Source organism: Podarcis cretensis, assembly GCF_951804945.1.
Source record: "Podarcis cretensis genome assembly, chromosome: 10".
Taxonomy (NCBI): Eukaryota; Metazoa; Chordata; class Lepidosauria; order Squamata; family Lacertidae; genus Podarcis; species Podarcis cretensis.
In genome coordinates, this window is record NC_137179.1 from 38,217,373 (window position 1) to 38,240,986 (window position 23,614).

General features: G+C 49.2%; 1 long non-coding RNA gene across 1 annotated transcript; it reads right to left on the minus strand.

The window, feature by feature from the left end:
* Positions 1–639: 639 nt before the first annotated feature.
* On the minus strand, positions 640–22,461 carry LOC307225445. The gene is made up of 3 exons (XR_013843017.1): positions 22,281–22,461; positions 4,066–4,131; positions 640–652 (listed from the first exon to the last, which is right to left on the minus strand). It is a non-coding gene; the product is annotated as an uncharacterized lncRNA (long non-coding RNA).
* Positions 22,462–23,614: the final 1,153 nt, after the last annotated feature.

The following is a 23,614-nucleotide window of genomic DNA, read 5'->3' on the forward strand; positions in this document are numbered from 1 at the left end:
CCACATAAAGAACTCACATCATTCTCAGTGATGCAGTGAGTCACAGATGGCTTCAACACAAAAAGGCTTGTGTTGAACAATTGCCTCCACGTGTGCATTAGAAAACAAATTATTCATGAGCAACTGAACTTTTTGTTCAACAACTTGTGCTGCCCGAACTCCAAATTCACGAGGTTAATCGTGCATGGTCAGCGAAGAAAGAACTTTAAACGCATGCTCTCAGATATCACCACCAGACTGCATAGTCTGCTTTGTGTTTTAATTTGTTGTCTAGTAAGGTTTGTTAAGCAATTGGATGAAGTGTGTCAGATATCCACGAATGCAGTCATCTCCCTGTTTTTGGATCTTCTTCCATTCCTTTAGTCTTGGGTCATGTTAGCAGGGAATCATTCTCCCAGGTCACTTATAAATAGGAACACTCTTATAGTTTTCTGTTTGCAATTTGCTGATGAACAGAGTTGCCAAAGCTTACCAGAGCTCGGTCCCAGGAATGGTTGTCAGTGCTAGAGCTCCACACAGTCCTTTGTGAAGAAAGAGCTAGGCCTGACAATGGCTACTCCTTACCATCACTGAGGACACAGAAGGCCGATCGGTGTGGCATCTGGGGGTCCTGTAGCCACTTCACAGACTCACCACCTTCTTCACGACTGCTCTGACAAATTGGGGTAAAAAAAAGAAGTAAATTTGCGAGAGGGAATAGAGAGTCCAGTAGTGTCTATTACCAGATGTTGTCAAACAACTGCCAAAGATCCTGCCAATTGCAAGTGAGCACTTCTATCCTGGCACATGGCCCAGTCAGGTCACAAATGTGTGTGTTGTGTTCAGTCTACCCAAGTTCTGCACCAACAGATCAGGGACTCACAGGGTGCTTCAAAAGTTCACCTAGAACACCTGCATAATATGACCTCCCTCACAGACTGCAAAAACCCTCCTCAAAACCCACTTCTTTAATTCAGACTTTGGTACGAGCCCCTAGTTCCTATGCCCTACTGCAGGGATGTCCAACAGGTCAATCGCAATCTACTTGTCTATTGCGGTAGGTCCCTGGGCGATCCTGGTTAATCGTGTGATCCTGATCGATTCCCCTCCCCCCCCCCGAAAAGCAAAAGCAAAAGCTCTACAGCTTTGGCTCTTCCTCCCCCCAAAAAGCTCAACAACTTTGGTCAATACAATGGGTAGATCACTGGCAGGTTTTTCTTAGTGGGAGTAGATCGCAGTCTCTTGGAAGTTGGACATCCCTGCCCTACTAGAGCCAGTGTGGTGTAGTGGTTAAGAGTGGTAGTCACGTAATCTGGGGAACCGGGTTCGCGTCTCCGCTCCTCCACATGCAGTTGCTGGGTGACCTTGGGCCAGTCACACTTCTCTGAAGTCTCTCAGCCTCACTCACCTCACAGAGTGTTTGTTGTGGGGGAGGAAGGGAAAGGAGAATGTTAGCCGCTTTGAGACTCCTGAAGGGGAGTGGAAGGCGGGATATCAAATCCAAACTCCTCCTCCTCCTCCCCGTCTTCTTTCTTCTTCTTCTTCTTCTTCTTCTTCTTCTTCTTCTTCTACTACTACTACTACTACTACTGTAACCAGGCTTGAGTATCTGCAGCTGATGCAGTTTGTACCTTCTTCCCCTATTTACTCCTGCCCAGTCCTTTTTTCTGGGGGGATGTGGGAGGACACATACCCGTAAACATTTTGTGAATCTAAGTTTGGCCTCACTGAGGGGCAGTATTTCAATATGAGTAGAAAAATGAGAGTACCCCTAAACATTTTTTTAAAGAAAAAAATCACTGCTCCTGCCTCTCCTTACTCTCCAACTCCATGTTGAATTTTGAATTCCTCAGGACGGGTACCTGGCCTCTTGTATGCTGTAAAAAAAGCATGTGCAGTGTGAGCTTTCCCCAGTTTAAATCTATATAGATGGATGGATGGCACCTATGCCCATGCCTTTCAGTGGCATCTGTGGAATCACTCCTTTAGGCAGGAATGTGGAATTTACAGGCCTTGAGCTTCTGTTGAACTACAGCTCCCATCATCCCTGACTATTGGTCATGCCAGCCAGGGTTGATTGGAGCTGTAGCCCAACAACATTGGGAGGCCCACAGGTTCCCCATCTCTGCCTTTGAGTTAAAGAGGTATCTCTGGAAGAAGCATGGCAGCAGAATCAAGATGCCCCGGGCACTTTCTTTCCTGAAGGGGTGTCTGCATTGCAACCCGTAGTGCTTCATGGTGCAGTGAAATGGTGACAGATATATAAATATATGGAAAATGAAGGTTCATCCGTGGAAGAGTTAACTGGGAAATTGTGAATTTCTACTTGCAAATTGCTAAACTGTGGTTAAACTGTGACAAAATGGGGGCATTATCTGTCTGGCAATTCACTGACCATTATAAATAGTCAGTGAATCACTCTCTGAACTCTCTGTGTTGCATTTTCATCAGGAGTTGTCAAGAGCCTAAAATTGCCTGTGTCATATAAAAGCTACAGTGGGCATCTTGCCCAATTTTAGCTGGTGTATCTTAAAAGGCTCAAGACATTTCCCTGCTTGAGGTGAAGGACAAGGTGACCCCCATTCCACATTCTGCACACAGAAGTAATTGGACAGACACTTGAATTTCATTTCCACAGTGGTAATGTTACAGCATCCATAGAATAATAGAATTGTAGAGTTGGAAGGGACCCTGAGAGTCATCTAGTCCAATGCCTGCAATGCAGGAATCTCAACTAAAGTATTCGTGACAGATGGCCATCCAACCTATGCTTAAAATACTCCAAGGAAGGGGACCCCACCACCTCTCATGGGAGTCTGTTCCATTGTCAAACAGCTCTTACTGTCAGAAAGTTCTCGTTTGGTTGGGATATCCTTTCTTGTGATTTGAATTCATTAGTTTGGATCTTACCCTCTAGAGCAACAGAAAACAAGCTTGTACCATCCTCCATGTGACAGCCCTTGAGATATTTGAAGATGGCTATCATCTCTCCTCTCAGTCTCCCCTTTACCAGGCTAAATATACAAAATTCCCTCAAGCATCCCCAAAGCTTAGTTTCCAAACACCTAATCATCTTGGTTACCCTCCTCTGCACAAATTCCAGCTTGTTAACATCCTTCTTAAATTGTGGCACCCAGAACTGGACACAGTACTCCAAGTATGGTCTGACCAAGGCAGTATAGAGGGGGGAAATTCTTCCTTCCAGGTTTCCTTGCAGCCAGTTTTGGCTATTGGGCAGGCTGGCTCCCGACTGTTGGCCTAGGCAGGTCAAGGTGCCTGCCCCCATACCCTGGGGTGGTCAATGCTGTGCCCCCCAGATGCTGTTGTACTTGTTTCCATCAGCTCCAGTCAGGATTGCCAGTGATTAGGGATGATGGAAGTTATTGTACATAGTGGAGGGCACTATGTTAGTTACTTCTACTCTGAACCAACTGGAAATGTAGTTAATAAAGTTGTGTCCCATTTATTCATGCAGTGCTTTGTGTTGGCTCCATCGTTTGTCCTGTGTTCCTACTGGGTCAGAAATGAATGTTCTGTGTTCAGGCAGTTGGGTCATGGTAAATTATGTTGCAGAATGCGTTTTATATGTGAAACCGCATTCCTAATATATTACAAAGACTCTGGCAAGTGAAAGCCCATCACGGGTCTTGGGTTATATTGGAGAAAAAGTGACATGCTGGTGAAAAGATGCTTCCTTGCCATCCATGAAAGATGGTCAATCCATCACACTCTCCCGCTTCCTGAGCAGTGAATTTAGTCACTTTTTTAAAAACAGTGCAAGCTACATTGAAAGACAACTCATTCCATTGTTCCAGGGATATCTAGCCATCAGTCAATGGGCCTTATCTAGCCCACAAAACAATTTCTAAAAGTCCCTACAAAACTCTCCAAAATTTGGTGGCACCACCACTTTTCTCCTTATCACATCCCCCACCAACTTCCCTTGGCACCTTCTTCTTGCTGGTTTTTACTTGATACACATTTCGAAAACCCTCCCCTTGCTTAGGTTGTCCATGCCTCTTCCTCTGCACATGCCCCAGGTGAATGAAGAAGGAAATGGTGATTACGATCTTAGTATATGCTCACTCACAACATCATTGGGAAGGTGTGCATACACACACACAGCACTACACCTGTTTTCAAATGGGCACACTGTATGGTAATGTAGAATAAATGAAACATTGCTTTACAAGGGCAAAAAAATATGCAATAGATCTCGGTTGTATGTGGACTACATTTTTTAAAAAACAAAAGAAATAACACTGGGTCTCCATTGATTCTGGAATAAAATGTCATGTGTATGCAGCCTAAGTATGGTCATGTGCCTTGTTAGGGGTTTCAGACCAAACGCCGGTGCTTTTTTCTTGTTAGATAAGCATCCAAAATACAGCCACATGCCTCTAGAAGCTCAGAAATAAATATCTATGCTCATTACCTAAATTATATAGGAAGAGGCTTGGAAACAGGTGGCTAAATACTAAATATACTGGTTGATTTCCAAGTATCCTCAATGGGGTGCAATCAAAATGGCATGAAAAACAGAAAAATGTCAGCTTGCCTAAGGCAAGTAGAAGCCATGTACCACCCTCTATGTGAATAACAGAGAATCAATAGACCATTTGAGAGAGAGAAAGAGAGAGAGAAAGAGAGAGCGAGAGAGAGAGAGAGAGAGAGAGAGAGAGAGAGAGAGAGAGAGAGAGAGAGAGAGAAGTACATTTTGGCATTATTCCTCACTGCCACCCCTTCCCCTTCCCATATTTGCACTTTGGAAAACAGATTGAAAATATTCTACCAGCAGACAGTTTCAAATACAGTGTTAGAAAGTTATTCTGCTTGAGGAAGTGACAGAAAGTTCTGTCACTTGATTTAGATTATTCATAGCCTGCGTCATTTCAGAGAGAGAGAGGAGAGAGAGAGAGAGAGAGAGAGAGAGAGAGAGAGAGAGAGAGAGATTGGAAAAAGGAGTGAAGAAAACAGAGAACTGGGAGATGTTGTAGAGATGATGCAAGAACAATCTGGGTAATTTCAAGGAGAAGCAGAAGAGGCAATCACATTTGGGGAAGTAAAACTGATTTGACTTTTAAAAAATAATCCGTGCAGCAACTGTTGCTAGTTTTGCAGTGAGAGCGCCTGAGCTTCAGCAACCAGCCCTCCAACAGTTTATGATCCCCCTCCCTGCAAAGGCTTTGCATCCTTTTGGCTTTCCTCTCACACTAGTGCAAGAACAGAGCTGACTCACTCATGTATGTGCATAACTCGAGCCAGTGTCTCATCCCTCAGTGAATATGTGAGCCAGAGGCACTGAAAAGTGTTTTGTCTAAAATGATGCAATGACCGCTCCCCACTTAAAACGGGGGGCGCCCTTTGCGTGGACGCGTGCAGCCCTGGATCTGGAGTGGCCCCATCAGCATAGGCTTTGCCTTCCCTCAGGTGGGATACCTGGAGGTCCCCGCCTACCCCAGTGAGTTGTCCAATCCCACCTGGGGGAAGCGTTGCCAGGGAAACCAGGCCAGGTAGGGGGAGGGATTACCTGCCCACACAATAGAGGGTGGATCTTACCTGGTAATCCTCACTTGGCTCCAGAGCTTCTCCCACCCTACCCACCCTCAGTTAATGTCTTCTTTTGCAGGTTAACTTTTCTTCATAGGTTTTGCAGGTTAACCTTTCTCCACAGGTATGCGGGCGCTGCTACGATAAGGTCGCTCTTAAAGGGCCGGAAAGGAATTTCCCTGCATTGGCAGGTTTCGCCTTTCCCGTAGCAAAACGTCACAACTTTGGCGGTATCAGGCCTTGGGCGGAATCCTTTAGTCCATCTTCCTCTTTGCGGCGGCGATACCAGGGTTCCCCGTTAAAGGGGTTTTTGAAGGGAGGCTTTGGCCGTACGCCGAAAGGTCGTCATTGCTCTCCCCTGCGGCGGCGGCGTAACAGGGACGGCTATCTCTGCTTGAACATATGTTCTCCAGAGCCGGCCCATCCCCCACACACACACACTGGATAACCCTGATGCTCCCTAGGTCCCCGGCTGGGGACTGGGGAGGGAGAACGCCCAATGCCTGAGCCAAGGTCTACCCACATTTGAAATTTAATAAAGTTGTGGCCAATTTAATCCCATAGCACGTTGTCTAGAGTCGTTATTCCACATGACAGGGGGGGGACCACTCGGGATCTGGGGACTCCGCCTGTCCACCAGTGTGGCGATCCGAAAGCTCTGTCCACGGTGGCTCCTTCAACATCATTCTTCGCCATGTCTATTGCTTGCAAGTCTGCAGAGTGGGAGCTGCTTGAAAAGGCACCTTTACAGAGGCAGGTCCAACTGGCAAGTGCTTTTCTTTTCTTTTGTAAAGCAGCCTGGGATTGAGCAGTGCGCATCTCCAAGGCCAACCTAAGCGCATGGTGTCACTATGCAACATCCTGTCAAGTCCTCCTTTTTTTGCATTCCAATCAGTCCTGAGCAGCTGGATTTGAGAGCTGCCATTTAAATCCCATAATGCCCCTAATCTGATCTCACATCCAAGCATTGTGGTTCATTTAAATAGGCATTCCTTGACTCACCTGTGTGGGCATGGATCAAGTGCTGATAAAGTGATTGCCACCAATTTGATGGCTATAAAAGAAGATTACACAAAGATGGAGAATAAGGCTGTCCACTGTTGGAGGCAATATGTCTCTGCATGCCAATTGTTGGTCCTGCTTCCTATACGCATCTAGTTGGCCATTGTGAGTACAGGATGCTGGACTAGAAGGACCAGATGGGCTTTTAGCCTGATCCAGCAGGACTCTTCATACATTCTAACTTCATACCAGTTAGTTCTGCCAGGGAAAATCTGTGAATGTGTGTCAGCATGTTGAAATTTGCTGATTGACCAAACCACCTGTGTTTTATACCAAATCTAAGCTGCAGATCAAATATTCCCAGCACATTTATAGTCATACCTGCCTCTTCTACCACTTTTCCAGCCAAGCATAAGGCCTGCCTATTGAAAGCAGAATGCACTTATGATAGATTTCCATTGAGCCAATATTGATTCTGGAGCTAGTGAACAAAAGCAAGAGGAACTGATACTGGATCAATGAGATTTACCTAAGGTGTTTTAGTGTAGACCAGTCCTCTGGCAAAATTTGAGAATAAACTTGTATATGCACACAAAATAGTATGCCAAATAAATGATCCTTTTAAAAGTGTGCATATTCAAACCAAAGAATCCTGGGAACCGTAGTTTGTTAAGAATGCTGGCAACTGTATTTCTGTGAGGGGAAACTACAGTTCCCATAATTCTTTTTGGGAAGGATCATGTGCTTCAAAAGTATGGCATGATCTGCCTTTAATCCAAAATGGCTTCTCTTGTACTATGCTAACAAACATGTTATAATAATAATAATAATAATAATAATAATAATTTATTATTTATACCCCGCCCATCTGGCTGGGCCTCCCCAGCCACTCTGGGCGGCTTCCATAGAAAGCAAAAATACAATAAAATATCACACGTTAAAAACTTCCCTGAACAGGGCTGCCTTAAGATGTCTTCTGAATGTCAGGTAGTTGTTAATCGCTTTGACATCTGCTGGAAGGGCGTTCCACAGGGCGGGCGCCACTACTGAGAAGGCCCTCTGCCTGGTTCCCTGTAGCTTTACTTCTCGCAATGAGGGAACCGCCAGAAGGCCCTCGGCGCTGGACCTCAGCGTCCGGGCAGAATGATGAGGGTGGAGACGCTCCTTCAGGTATACTGGACCGAGGCCGTTTAGGGCTTTAAAGGTCAGCACCAACACTTTGAATTGTGCTCGGAAACGTACTGGGAGCCAATGTAGGTCTTTCAAGACCGGTGTTATATGGTCTCGGCGGCCGCTCCCAGTCACCAGTCTAGCTGCCGCATTCTGGATTAGTTGTAGTTTCCGAGTCACCTTCAAAGGTAGCCCCACGTAGAGTGCATTGCAGTAGTCCAAGCGGGAGATAACCAGAGCATGCACCACTCTGGCGAGACAGTCCACAGGCAGATAGGGTCTCAGCCTACGTACCAGATGGAGCTGGTAAACAGCTGCCCTGGACACAGATTTGATCTGTGCCTCCATGGACAGCTGTGAGTCCAAAATGACTCCCAGGCTGCGCACCTGGTCCTTCAGGGGCACAGTTACCCCATTCAGGACCAGGGAATTCTCCACACCTGCCCGCCTCCTGTCCCCCAAAAACAGCACTTCTGTCTTGTCAGGATTCAACCTCAATCTGTTAGCCGCCATCCATCCTCCAACCGCCTCCAGACACTCACACAGGACCTCCACCGCCTTCACTGGTTCTGATTTAAAGGAGAGGTAGAGCTGGGTATCATCCGCATACTGATGAACACCCAGCCCAAACCTCCTGATGATCTCTCCCAGCGGCTGCATGTAAATGTTGAAAAGCATGGGGGAGAGGACAGAACCCTGAGGCACCCCACAAGTGAGAGCCCAGGGGTCTGAACACTCATCCCCCACCACCACTTTCTGAACACGGCCCAGGAGGAAGGAGCGGAACCACTGTATGACAGTGCCCCTAGCTCCCAGCCCCTCAAGACGGTCCAGAAGGATGTTATGGTCGATGGTATCAAACGCCGCTGAGAGATCCAGCAGAACTAGGAAACAGCTCTCACCTTTGTCCCTAGCCCGCCGAAGATCATCAACCAGTGCGACCAAGGCAGTTTCAGTCCCATGATGAGGCCTGAATCCCGACTGGAAGGGATCCAAATGGTCCGCTTCTTCCAGGCGTGCCTGGAGTTGTTCGGCCACCGCTCGCTCAATCACCTTGCCCAAGAATGGAAGATTTGAAACTGGGCGATAGTTGGCCATCGTGGCCGCATCTAAAGATGGTTTTTTAAGAAGCGGTTTAATAACCGCCTCTTTCAGCGGGTCTGGGAAGGCTCCCTCACGGAGGGAAGCATTCACCACCCCACGAAGCCCATCGCCCAGTCCTTCCCGGCTAGCTTTTATAAGCCAGGATGGGCAAGGATCCAGGAGACAGGTGGTTGGCTTCACTCGTCCAAGCAGCCTGTCCACATCCTCGGAGGTAACAGATTGGAATTGATCCCACTCAACTTGACTAGACAGAACTCTAGCACTCTCCCGCCCCAGCCCTGCTCCCACGGTGGAGTCTACTTCTTCCCGAATCTGAGCGATTTTATCTGCAAAAAACTTTGCAAAATCATTGCAGGAGAACATGTGGCCCGTACTGGGCCCCGATGTTGCAGGTGGTTCCACTAAATTGTGAACCACCTGAAAAAGTCTCCTGCTGCTGTTTTCTGCAGATGCAATAGAGGCGGTGAAGAAATTCTTCTTCGCCGTCGCTATCGCCACTTGGTAGGCTCGACGTTGAGCTCTAACCTGTGTCCGGTCAGATTCGGAATGAGTTATCCGCCACCGGCGCTCTAGCCGTCTCAACGATTGTTTCATTGCCCTCAGATCCGTGGAAAACCACGGGGCTGTCCGGGCTCCATGCAATCGGAGAGGGCGCTTCGGAGCCAAACAGTCAATAGCCCTGGTTAACTCCACATTCCAGCGGGCCACCAGGGAATCGGCTGAAAGGCCATCAACATGGGATAAAGCATCCCCTACCACTCTCTGGAAACCATTTGGATCCATTAAGTGGCGGGGGCGGACCATCCGAATTGGTCCCACCTCCCTGCAGAGGGGATGGGTCGCAGAGAAGTCCAGTTGCACCAGGAAGTGATCTGACCATGGCACTTCTTTCGTTTCGCTTTTACTTAGTGTCAGATCACCAACATCCATAGAGGTAAACACCAGGTCCAAGGCATGTCCGCGACTATGGGTTGGGCCAGACTTATTCAGGGACAGCCCCATGGAGGCCATGCTTTCCACGAAGTCCCGAGCAGCCCCTTGTAAGGTCGTGTCGGCATGGATGTTAAAATCCCCTAGGACGACCAGGCTAGGTGTCTCCAGGAGAACATCCGCCACGACCTGAAGCAGCTCGGGCAGGGAATCCTTGGTGCAGCGGGGAGGTCGGTACACCAAAAGGAATCCTGTACTGCCCCTATTGCCCAACTTCCAGAACATGCACTCGGAAAACTGGGTCTTCCCAATAGGACGCCTGGTGCAAACTAATGACTTCCTAAAAATCACTGCAACCCCCCCTCCCCGCCCACATGACCTGGGTTGCTGTGCGTAAGAGAAACCTGGTGGACAAGCAGCGGCAAGGACAGGCCCATCTGCTTCATCCAACCAAGTCTCTGTTACACATGCCAGGTCAAGTCCTCCATCCATGATCAAGTCATGGATGGCAGTAGTCTTATGAATCATTGACCTGGCATTGCACAGCAGCACCTTCAGGTCAGGTGGGTATCCCTTGCTGATTCCTGTATCCATCCGGTCAGGACCAGACCCGGAGGCAGGGATAGTCCTCAGACAACGACTAAACCTGCCTCCTCTGTAATGACATGGTCTGGTCTTAGCGTAACTCCTCCTCCTACCCGTGATCACTGAGATCGGTTGTCCCAGTGCATCCCCCCCTGTGGAACATGCCCCAGCCATTTTGTGGGCTGGGGCCCACTCTCCGGCAGCCCTAAACCCTCCCCCTAAGAACAAAATAACACCGTAAACAAACAAAACCAATAAAACAATACAAACAAAAAATGTAGAAATTACAAAACATCAAAAAAATAATTAAAAAATAATAATCCCCAAACCCAACCAAACATCCATCCCACCCCCACCCCCCACATATAAAAAAATTTTAAAAAACATTTTAAAAACACTCTGCCCCTCCGGCAGTAACAACAACTGTCCTAGTGAGGCTTGTCAGGCCCCGCCCTGGGCCAGGTGGTAAGTGGCAGGAAGGAGCAGGACCCTCAGGCACTCAGGGGAGTCCTCCTGGGCAGCAGGCAGCAAGCAGCAAGCAGTCCTTGTGAGGCTTCAGGCCCCGCCCCAGGCCAGATGGTAAGTGGCAGAGAGGAGCAGGGCCCTCGGCACTCACTCAGGGGAGTCCTCCTGGGCAGCAGGCAGCAAGCACCACGCAGTCCTTATGAGGCTTCAGGCCCCGCCCCAGGCCAGATGGTAAGTGGCAAGAGCAGGGCCCTCAAGCACTCACTCAGGGGAGTCCTCCTGGGCAGCAGGCAACAAGCACCACGCAGTCCTTATGAGGCTTCAGGCCCCGCCCCAGGCCAGATGGTAGGTGGCAAGAGCAGGGCCCTCAAGCACTCACTCAGGGGAGTCCTCCTGGGCAGCAGGCAGCAAGCAGCAAGCAGTCCTTGTGAGGCTTCAGGCCCCGCCCCAGGCCAGATGGTAAGTGGCAAGAGCAGGGCCCTCAAGCACTCACTCAGGGGAGTCCTCCTGGGCAGCAGGCAGCAAGCCGCATGCAGCATGTTAAGTGCCAATGAAAACATTTTGAGGTTTCTTGTTGTTTGTTGATAGCACCGCAAGGAAAAAAGGCCCCCGAGGAATGAAAATCATAAGGAATGATACTCAAAGGTTTCTAAATGAATGTGGAGATGAACTCTTCTTTTAATGTTAATTTAAACATTTTGAGGTTTTTGCCTACATGCTGCAGCTAACTGAACTTTTCAGAAGACTGATAGTAATGAACAAACTTGGCTTGTAGATGGATGCTGCCTCAAGGAGAATTTCCATAGTAATGCTGTCCAATTATAATTCAGAAATGATGTATCATTAGAGTAAACACTAACGGCATTTTGGTTATCTACAATTAACACGGGCAAATATTTGCTAGGTGAATTGTCAGAGGAAAGATGGATGAGTTCCAGACGGATCTTGGGAAAGCATGTTTGAAAGGTTTCCAGCTCAAAAAAGGCTCTTATTTTTAAGAGGATGGATAAAATTGAATGCACTCTGTGCAGTGATTAAACCCTCACAAATTGGGAGAATATATTTAGAATTAAATAAAAAAAGATGAATATACTTAGAAAATATATGACTGTAACCTTTTTTTAAAAAAAAAAAAAAAATCCCCTCTAGGATAACGGTTAGGAAAAATCTTCTTATATTATCATTGATTTAATACCAACACCGGCTGCACTCATTAATCTATGCAAGTCATTTCAAAACACTTGGGGTCTGATCCATTTGGCTTTAGGAAACGAATAGGTCTGCTTGAATAGGGCATAGGGCCATTTAATCCACCATTTTGTTTCCCACAGGGGCCAAACAGATGCCTATGGGAAGCTCACAAGCTGGAAAAGAAGGTAATAGCTCTCTCCCACTCCTGATTCCCAGCAGCTTATATTCGGAGGCACACTGCCTCTCAATAATGACTAGTAGCTGTGGCGATCACACAGGGTCCCCGGACGTTTCACCGTCTATTGATCCCTGTGCCACCACTTGATTTCTCGCTGCCACCACCTTGGCCCTACCTGGTAAAATACTGAGTCCAGTCAGGGTTAAATTGGAACATAAATGTCAAAGCCACCCTGGGTCCCAGCTCACAAGAGACCTAAGTCCAGTCCAAGTTATATACAAAAGGTTTTATTGAAGATCATTGTCGTCGTTACATCCAAACTCCGTGGCTCCACATCTGTTACCCTTAGATGTTAGAAGTCCCCTCTGAGTCCGTCCCTCCCCTGCACCAATTTAAGAGGCTTGTGCTGCTCCACCTTTTCCTCTCCTTCCTTTTCCGCAGGGTCTTCCTGCCCCCCTGTGTTCCCTCTTTCCGGGACTCCCCAGAGGCTGAGTCTTCTCCTGCCTGCTGCCCCCTCCTTCGTGCTTTAGCACCAGGCTCCTCCCCAGAGCTCTCCCCACTTCCGCGCGCCTCCACATTTGAACTTGGCGCGCGTACGTTGCTCCTGACCTTCCTTTCAACAGCCACACTGCTCCCGGTACTGCTTTCCGCCCCTTCCGGCAGGACGTCTTGCCCCGATCTCCTTCCCCCCTCTGCTCCTTGTTCTGTTCCTCCCGACACACTGGTAACTCCACCCTCTTCACTCCGTTCCGGTGGAGAAGCAGGTCTCGATCTCCAACTCCCACTGGCGGTTCCCCCTACGTTCCCCTGCTCCTGACTGCTTCCCCCTTGGGCTCCCCTTGGCTTGACCAGGGGGGCTCCCTTTTGGGAATCCTCCGATTCACTGGACGGACTCATGGACCATCTCGGGTCATTGTCGTCCTCTTCCTCGTCAGGCTGGAATCCTTCTCCCTCACTCTCGGTCTCCTCCCTCCTCTGCGCCTCTCTCCCTGAACCCCTGACATCCATCCCCCCCTCGAAGCCCCCCCTTCCCCCCTCCCCCCCATCGGGTGCGGGTTGTGGGAACTGCAGCTCCTCGGAGGTAGATGCAGGATACAGTTCGGCTACGTCCATGACCTCTGCTGGCAGCTCAGTGTACGTGTGTTCGAATTCGGGTTCTTCACCCAAAATGTTCGCAGTTCCCTCTTCCATTGCTACTTCGTCTGGTGCTGCCGGCCAAGGCCCCTTCAGCCATTTCTTGCGCCAGGCTTCCTCTGGTTGCTCATCCCACCAATAAGAGGGCTCTGTGTCCACCCCCGAACACGATCCCCTGGGCGAGTTTGAGTTCGGCGTTCTTTCCTCGGCTGAAGAAAAGCCGTGGAAAGTGCTGCCTGAACATGTGGGGGTAAAGAGCCAGTCATCGAAGTACTCGGCTGGCATGGGTCTATGTGGGAAAAGGGCATGGAACTCGTCCTTTAAAAGAGGTTCGTCTAAAGCGTAGTCCGGCACCCACCCACTGGCACTGACTGGTGCACCCTCTCTGACTAGAAAGTATTCTATTCCCTCTTCCCCCCATCTCGAGTCCAGGATCTCTGTGACCTCGTTGAGTGGTTCGACCCTAGGCGATCCCTCCCTCCTAGGTGACTCTGTGCGTGGCTGCGGTACTGTTTCAGACTCCTGAAACCTGTGCGGGGCCTTGTAGGGAGTGAGCACCGACCTATGAAAAACCGGGTGGACTCTGGAACCTTCGGGGAGGGCCAGTCGAAAAGCCACGGGGTTGATCTTAGCCTCCACCTGGTATGGTCCTAGCTGCCTGTGCCCTAGCTTCTTCTTGGCCAACGACTTGGTTGGCATCGCCTGGGCCGCTAACCACACCCAGTCCCCCACCTGGATGTCCTCTCCCACTCTTCTGCCTTTGTCTGCCTGCACCTTATATGCTTGTTTGGCTAGCTCCAAATGTCTCCGCAGCTCCTCGTGCACCTCTTGTAGTTCTGCAGCGAACTGGTCGGCCTCTTGCGGCTCCCCCTCTCTTGGTGCTACGAACCCCGGGAAGGTCCTGGGATGACGTCCATTGTTCGCGAAGAACGGCGTCACCCCCGTCGACGCATGCTTCGTGTTGTTGTAGGCAAACTCCGCCATCGGTAGGTAGTCCACCCAAGCTGTGGGTCGCTGATTTGCATAACATCTCAGGTACTGCTGCATGATCGCGTTGACCCTCTCGGCCTGGCCGTTGGTTTGTGGATGTCTTGCCGACGCTAGGTTGATCTTGACGCGCAGGATACCTAGGAGCTTCTGCCAAAAATTGGAAATAAACTGGCGCCCCCTGTCGGACAGGATGGCCCGCGGCAGCCCATGCGCCCGGAACACGTGGTCGATGAAGAGCTTGGCGGTCTGTTCCGCCGTCGCCACCTTCGCGCAGGGAATGAAGTGCGCCATCTTGGTGAACAAGTCCACCACCACCAGTACCGCCGTCTTGCCTCTGGAACTGGGCAGGTCAGTGACGAAGTCCAGCGCCACCCTCTCCCACGGTTGCTGTGGTGTTTCCAGTGGTTCCAGCAAGCCCGCCGGCTTCTGGTGTACTGGCTTGGACCTCTGACAAGTGTCACATCTGGCGACGTACTCCGCTACTTCTCCTCGCATCTGGGGCCACCAAAAGTCCCTGGCCACCAGTTCTATTGTCTTCTCCCTGCCGAAATGGCCCGCACTGGGAGCGTCGTGCAACTGCTGCAGAACCTTTGCTCGGAGCTCGTCGCTCGGCACGTAGAGGGCACCCTTGTGAGTTAACAGTCCGTCGCGTAACTGGAACTCATCGTCTCTCAGCGAACCCCTACGCAGCTCCTCTATTTTGGATTGTGCAAACTGATCTACCTGCAACGCGCGTCGCACTGCGTCCAGGTCGACAGCGATGGCAGCGCACGCCCACGCCTGCGGTGCAAAAATGTGCCTGGCTGCTATTGGCGCCGCTTCCTCAAGATATTGCGGTTTCCTGGAGAGCGCATCGGCTATAACGTTGGAGTCCCCTGGGACGTACTCTATCCTGAAGTCGAAATCCGCGAAGAACTCTGCCCAGCGCATGTGTCTTTGGCTCTGGAGTTTCGCCGTGCGCCAATACTCTAAATTCTTGTGATCCGTGCGGACCTGCACTGTGTGCTTGGCTCCAATGAGGAAATGTCGCCACGCTTTGAACGCTGCGTGAATGGCTAACAGCTCCCTGTCCCATATGGTGTAGTTTTGCTCCGCTTTGCTGAGCTTTCTGGAGTAAAAGGCACCGGGTCTCCAGTTTCCATGTGGATCTTCTTGCAGGAGTACGGCTCCAACCGCTCTGTCTGACGCGTCGGTCTCTACTCGTATGGGCTTGCCTGGATTCACGTGCAGCAGCTGCTCCTCGGAGGCGAAAAGGCTTTTAAGCTTCTGAAAAGAGCGCTCCGCCTGTTCCGTCCACACGAACCTCTTTTTCTTGGAACTGAGAGTGTCCGTGATCGCTGCCGTCTCCTTTGCAAAACCTCTGATGAATTTGCGGTAGAAGTTGGCGAAGCCGATGAATCTTTGGACTTCCTTCCGATTGCGAGGGCTCTTCCAGTCCAACACCGCGCGGACCTTGGCGCTGTCCATGGCCAGCCCCTTGTCGGACAGCTTGTAGCCTAGGAAATCCACGTCCGTCACATCAAACTGGCACTTCTCTAACTTGGCGTAGAGCTTGTTCTCCCGTAGTCTCTGCAGGACTTCCTTTACGTCCTTCTCATGGGCCTCCTCCGTTTCCGAAAAGATCAGGATGTCGTCGAGGAAACACACGCATTTCTTGTAGAGAAGTCCCGCTAGCACGTGATGCATAAATGCTTGAAAGACGTGAGATCCATTTTGGAGACCAAATGGCATCACTCTGTATTCGTACGTGCCCAGAGGCGTGAACATGGCCGTCTTCCACTCATCGCCCTCCCGGATGCGTATGAGGTTATACGCTCCACGCAGATCCAATTTGGTGAAGATCTTCCCCTTCCTTACGGTTGCCAGGAGATCATCTATCTTGGGCATGGGGGAGGCCTTGGGTTTGGTCTTACTGTTTATGAATCGATAGTCCACAATGAGTCTTTTTTGGGGCGTGTCCTTTTTCTTTACAAAGAAAACAGGACTGCCCCCCACCGCTTTCGATTCTCGGATGAATCCGCGCTTCAAATTGTGCTCTATGAACTCCCTGAGTTCTTGCATCTCGTCCTCAGACATGGAATACAGCTTTGCAGTCGGCAACTGCGCCCCTGGCACCAGGTCGATGGCACAATCATAAGGCCTGTGGGGCGGCAACTGGTCAGCTTCCTTCTCGCAGAAAACCTCCAGGAACCCCTCGTACTTGCGGGGTACTGCCTGCACCAAGCCAAGTTGCAACTGCTGCTCAGCTCCCTCCTCCTGGCTGGACTGGATGCAATGTTGAGCACAGTACGATGAGCAAAAGGTGATCTGCCGTTGGTACCACGCTACAGCAGGACTGTGTCTCTCCAGCCAACTCATGCCTAATACTATAGGCGTGTCTGAAAGGCGGGTGACATTGAAGCTGATGACTTCTCGATGATTTCCAATCCTCATCACCATGGGAGGCGTCTGTTGCACAACTTGTCCTCCTAGCAATTTCCTGCCATCCACCGTGACTACGTTCAGAGGTGTTGTCGCTGGCAGAAGCGCTATGCGATGCTGCTTGACAAAGTGCGTCCCCACAAAGTCTGCGTTGCTCCCAGAATCAATCGTGATGGGGACTTCCAGGGTGGTTCCATTCGGCAACTGAAGTGTTGCAGTGAGCTGCACCGCTGGCTTGGGTGGTAAAGGGTCTGTGCGTTGCAAAAGCGCTGGGGACTGCTCTACAGATTCGCCTGGCTGAGCCCCAGCAGCTCTGCTTCCAGCCAGGCACTGTCGTTTCCCTGAGGTTGCTCTGCTTGCATCATTTCTGCTGCAACAGTTGCTAAAGCTGCAGTGTGTTTCTGCAGCCTCTGGGGACACTCTTTCGCCATGTGCTGTGCACTGTCGCAAATGTAACACTTCCTGGTCCCTCTAGGAGGCTGTGCCTTTACTGCACCGGAAGCTGGGGCTCTGGCTGTTGCTTGAGCCTTAGCACCACCAAGTTCCATGGGCTCCTCCCCCTGCCTTCCCAGTGGCGAAGGATGTGACTGACTGAACTCCCTGGGGATGAAAGAAGACGTCCTCGCTGGTGGACGCACCTGACGTTCTTCCTCAGTGTGCCAAGGACGTCCCTCGTGCCTTATCCCAATCGCCAAAGCCCTCTGCACAAGCTCCTCCAGGGTCCGGGGTCTGTCTCCCCTGGCAAGTTCATCCTTAATGGGACCGCTGAGCCCCTCCCAGAACAAATCCCTCACAGGTGCACAATCCTTCTCCCAGCTTAGCGCAGTCAGTAAAGCAAAAAATCTGGAATGGTACTGACGCACAGTGGCTTTGCCTTGCCGCAATCCAAAAATTTCCCTGCGTGCAAGATCCACATCTACAGTTGACTGGAAGCAGGCATCCATTGCTTTAATGAATTCATCTGCATCGCGGCGGGCAGGGCCATCTTCACGCCACAAATTGCGCAACCAGTCTCTGGCCGGCCCATGCAAGTGAGAAACAATAAACCCCACTTTCTCCTCCTCATCTTTAAAGTCATGACGAAGCAAGTGCAATGCATACAAAACGTCTGCTCTGAAACTGGGGTAGTGCTTCAGGTTCCCTTCGAAGTGGGTGACTAGGCTGCCCCCCCTCCGTCCAAGTCCAATCCCTTCTGATCTGGACCCTGGGAACCCTTCCCTGCTTGCACGTTCCCACCTGGTTTGCAGGTCCTGGCAGCGCTTCTCCATTTCGTCATGCTTCTTCTGAGACGCAAGGACTGCAGCAGTGAGTTCGGAAACTGTAGTTCGCAGAGCTGTCAACTGCTCCTCCGCACTCATGGCTGTCACCGTTCGTGAGCTTTGCAAAAAAAAATTTTTGCGTTCTTTGGAGGGGACTTACTGTCAAAGCCACCCTGGGTCCCAGCTCACAAGAGACCTAAGTCCAGTCCAAGTTATATACAAAAGGTTTTATTGAAGATCATTGTCGTCGTTACATCCAAACTCCGTGGCTCCACATCTGTTACCCTTAGATGTTAGAAGTCCCCTCTGAGTCCGTCCCTCCCCTGCACCAATTTAAGAGGCTTGTGCTGCTCCACCTTTTCCTCTCCTTCCTTTTCCGCAGGGTCTTCCTGCCCCCCTGTGTTCCCTCTTTCCGGGACTCCCCAGAGGCTGAGTCTTCTCCTGCCTGCTGCCCCCTCCTTCGTGCTTTAGCACCAGGCTCCTCCCCAGAGCTCTCCCCACTTCCGCGCGCCTCCACATTTGAACTTGGCGCGCGTACGTTGCTCCTGACCTTCCTTTCAACAGCCACACTGCTCCCGGTACTGCTTTCCGCCCCTTCCGGCAGGACGTCTTGCCCCGATCTCCTTCCCCCCTCTGCTCCTTGTTCTGTTCCTCCCGACACACTGGTAACTCCACCCTCTTCACTCCGTTCCGGTGGAGAAGCAGGTCTCGATCTCCAACTCCCACTGGCGGTTCCCCCTACGTTCCCCTGCTCCTGACTGCTTCCCCCTTGGGCTCCCCTTGGCTTGACCAGGGGGGCTCCCTTTTGGGAATCCTCCGATTCACTGGACGGACTCATGGACCATCTCGGGTCATTGTCGTCCTCTTCCTCGTCAGGCTGGAATCCTTCTCCCTCACTCTCGGTCTCCTCCCTCCTCTGCGCCTCTCTCCCTGAACCCCTGACAATAAACTTCTGTTTATTTATCGCAGTTTAACAAGTGTGTGGTTTCATAAACGGTCTCAGTCAATTACAATCATGGGCTGCCTATCCAGACCTATAACTTCTGCTACCTGCTCTCACTCACTAAACCACCTCTCAGATACTTACTTGTCTGCCTAGCCCCTAACTGTTCCTGACTCAGCTTATTTCACTACACTGACTCAACCTACCCACAGACTCCCAATTCACTCCCACTCCAACCAACCACCCAACTCCCAATAAACTCCCTCCTCTTCGCCCCTCCCAAAGCTGGTTTTATAGTCCCTCTGACTCCACCCACTGGGTTCTGATTGGGTAACCTGTTTAACTATTTCACCTCCAGCATTCTCATATGTTAACATCACAGTAGCCATTGATACCTTATCCTCCATGAATATGCACTTGAGAACCCTGTGCAAGAGGTTGTGACAGGTAGTCAGGACAGCTATCATTATGGCATGACGTGATTGACAGGTGGGTTGCCCCACCCACCTGACAAAGTTGGCCCACGTGCTGGGGCCAGATGTGGAGCCAAAAAGCTAGTCTAGATCCCATAAATAAAAAATGGTTGCACTATAAACTGATTGTATGAAGACTCCCCCACATTCCAGGACTCCCACATCTGTCTACTATGCCCCGCTCATTGGACGACCAAAGCAGTATGAAAAGCTTTACTGTACATCATCAGTGCAAGTGTATGGACTTGTCTCAGCAGTGTGGAAAACCTATTTTAGTCATTTTGCCAGTAGCTGAAGATCACTCTCTATTGCATAAATGCCAGGGGCCATTGTGGTTTTTCCAACATAGTAGCTCTATTGCATAAAGAGTCTGCTCTAAACTCAATGGCATTGCCACACAAGTGGCAAAAGGAATAAATAGTAATTGCCAAATGGAGAACCAAGTGGATTCTAAGTAGTACTGTTCTGTTCTTGCATGTACTTCAGAATACTAAACATCTGGAAGTTACATCCACTTACAACTGTCATAGACCACAGTCTTAAAAGAGATGCAAGCTTTCAGTTTTATGTACATGATACTAGAATCATAGAATCATAGAGTTGGAAGAGACCACAAGGGCAATCGAGTCCAACCCCCTGCCAAGCAGGAAACACCATCAGAGCACTCCTGACATATGGTTGTCAAGCCTCTGCTTAAAGACCTCCAAAGAAGGAGACTCCACCACACTCCTTGGCAGCAAATTCCACTGTCGAACAGCTCTTACTGTCAGGAAGTTCTTCCTAATGTTTAGGTGGAATCTTTTTTCTTGTAGTTTGGAGCCATTGCTCCGTGTCCACTTCTCTGGAGCAGCAGAAAACAACCTTTCTCCTCCTCTATGTGACATCCTTTTATATATTTGAACATGGCTATCATATCACCCCTTAACCTCCTCTTCTCCAGGCTAAACATGCCCAGCTCCCTTAGCCATTCCTCATAAGGCATCGTTTCCAGGCCTTTGACCATTTTGGTTGCCCTCCTCTGGACACGTTCCAGTTTGTCAGTGTCCTTCTTGAACTGTGGTGCCCAGAACTGGACACAGTACTCCAGGTGAGGTCTGACCAGAGCAGAATACAGTGGCACTATTACTTCCCTTGATCTAGATGCTATATTCCTATTGATGCAGCCCAGAATTGCATTGGCTTTTTTAGCTGCCGCATCACACTGTTGGCTCATGTCAAGTTTGTGGTCAACCAAGACTCCTAGATCCTTTTCACATGTACTGCTCTCAAGCCAGGTGTCACCCATCTTGTATTTGTGCCTCTCATTTTTTTTGCCCAAGTGCAATACTTTACATTTCTCCCTGTTAAAATTCATCTTGTTTGTTTTGGCCCAGTTCTCTAATCTGTCAAGGTCATTTTGAAGTGTGATCCTGTCCTCTGGGGTGTTAGCCACCCCTCCCAGTTTGGTGTCATCTGCAAATTTGATCAGGATGCCCTTGAGTCCATCATCCAAGTCATTGATAAAGATGTTGAATAAGACCGGGCCCAAGACAGAGGCATAGAATAACTTTAAATTTAAATTTAGAGGCATAGAATAACTTTAAATTAAAGGAAGGAAGGAAGGAAATATAAACAACTCTTTTGCCTAGTGCACCAAGAGAAGCTTGCAAAAGGACAAGAAAAAGGGTCCCAATCTATTGGGGCTCATTGTCTGATTTACTGACTAGGAAGCAGCTAACAGTATACAAAATCATCCCTGACACAATACAGCCAACCCAAGAATCACAATACTTTAGAACAGTGGTTCCATTCACATAAAAAGACTATCAACCTTTTCAAAAGTAGGGGGTCCATGGATTGGTTTTTGCAAAACTGGGGGTCTGCAGTACTTAGCTAATTGGGAACTGCTGCCTGAGAATCCCAGTGATGTATTGCATTTTATCAGGAGATTGTGTTTGCATAGTGTTGCCCTGCACACCTATGTGCAGGACATTTTTATGCATGTTAGTTGGGATTCAGTCCCCGCTCAGTGGAGCTGACTTCCACATACTTAATCATTGGAATGGAGCCAAAAAATGGAAAGAGGGGTGCACAGAAAGCCAGTGTGGTGTCGTGAGTAGATTGTTAGGCAGGGGGGAAATGTCATCACATGTTTGCTTAGTGCTGAAGCTCACTGGGCGACCATTGTTGCAAGACATAACAAAGTTCTGGGCTTCTTCAAGAAAGAGAGCGATGCAATATCCAACAAGGCAACAATGGCATTCTGGAATGAGGAAGATCTGGCAGAAATATCCCAGTAGCCAGAGACAGTTCCAAGCTGACAGGATGGGTTTATATCGAAATAGTGGTGGAGAGCAGCAGGCAGTAGCAACACTCTTAATTTCCCACAAAATCCTGGAGCATTAGGAAAGGAGTATTTGCTTCACGTACTGTCACATAAAGCTAAGAGTCAAGGCAAAGCATCCCGGTATCAAACAAGAACCTAAGCACAGGAATGCATCTTATGCAAAGCTGTAATCAGTGTACAAACTTAGCTTTAATTAGTTTAGGCATGCTTTGGCTTTGCTACAGCAATAGTGACGGAGCCTCTTTCTAAATTAAATGTCTGTAAGCACACATACAAATGAAGCTGTGTATTTATAGTAAATCAATATACAAAGAGAAGATCTTATATGTACGCAGTTACAAGACAAGGAAACAAAATAACCACACCCAGGTTTCTTCAAATTACTGTTATTCTTTTAAAAATGCTGCTCCCCTCTCTCTCTCTCTCTCTCTCTCTCTCTCTCTCACACACACACACACACACACACACACACACACACACTACAAATGATTAGCTACTGTTCTATTTTGGGTGGGAGAACATCTGAGCTTAGAACATTTCACAGATAAATTGTAACTTGGAATAGTGAACTCCTGCCTACCTTGTCCTTAGGCAGAGTGGAGGCATGGCAGACGTGCTGGTGCAGAGGTCGCATTTCCAGAGACAGTTTTGTAGGTCAAAGTTGCCCATCATCAGTTAGGGATCAGAAATATCTGAAATTCATCTTTCACATTAGTATGCTCTTTTTATTTCTTTCCTTCCACCCAGGAGTTTTTAGTGGGGGGTGGGGGCAGGAAAGTCTTCACCACCAGAACCTATGCAAGTTCTCAAGGATCATACACTAGGCCATCAGATTATGTGTTCGTCTACACTAATATATTCTGTGCTGACTGGTATTGGTTCTCCAGAATCTTAGGCAATGGTTTCCCCACCACCACCTGGTTTTTTTCACATCACCGTAGCAGAACCTGTAGTCCCTTTCCTTCTAAATTTTACATATTGTTGACTAAGGCCAAAGACATTATTTAAAGTCGGGCAACTGACAAAGTGGCAAAATGGAGACACCTAGGCATGGTATCTAACTGGCTGCTTTGCCTGTAGTTCAGAATGTTTGCTTCTCCAAAAAAGGTACTTAATTATTGTTTTTTCCCCATCAGCTGCACCATAGTAGCATCCTCCTAGAGTGCATCATTTGAGTCAGTGAGTCCCCTCTGCGCTCTTTTTCTGTTTCGCTCACTCCGGCTCTTCCTGGGTTGCTTAGTTCTGTGACGTCAATTCCCCACAGGCAGACAATGTCATTATCATTACCAGACAAAGACATGCAAGTAAATTTGTCCCATGGGATTGCTGATATTATTGACCCAAACTAATGTAGTCTGACTACTGAGAAATGCTGATTGAAGCTATGTGACATACTACGGCTTGCTAATATCAATCAAAAATGACGCCGTCGCTTTTTAAAGTGGGTAGAAGCTTTTACGACCCAATATAGTCCTTGAACACAGTTGCTATCCACATGGCCAGTGCAGATGGCGCTGGGGCAAGAGTTGCCAGATTCCAGATTGCTCACGCCCAGATCTGTTCCGACTGCTGTGCGACAATAAAAACTATTTCTTTCCTCAGGGCGCTTGGTCACCTCTCTTCTCCTGTTTGCCAGAGCCACCAGGACTCCTGTGTTGCCTCGTCGTAGGCAAAAGGGGAGAAGGGACGAGGGCAGGAGTGGCTTGGGAAGAACTGTGACTGCACCTCTTTTCATAACTGCAGAACTGTTCAAAGAACAGGCTGTTACAGATAGGTAGCCGTGTTGGTCTGCCATAGTCAAAACAAAATAAAAAAATTCCTTCCAGTAGCACCTTAAAGACCAACTAAGTTAGTTCTTGGTATGAGCTGGTTATCTTGTCTGCAACTCCCAGGATAGCACCAAGGTTTTGCGAC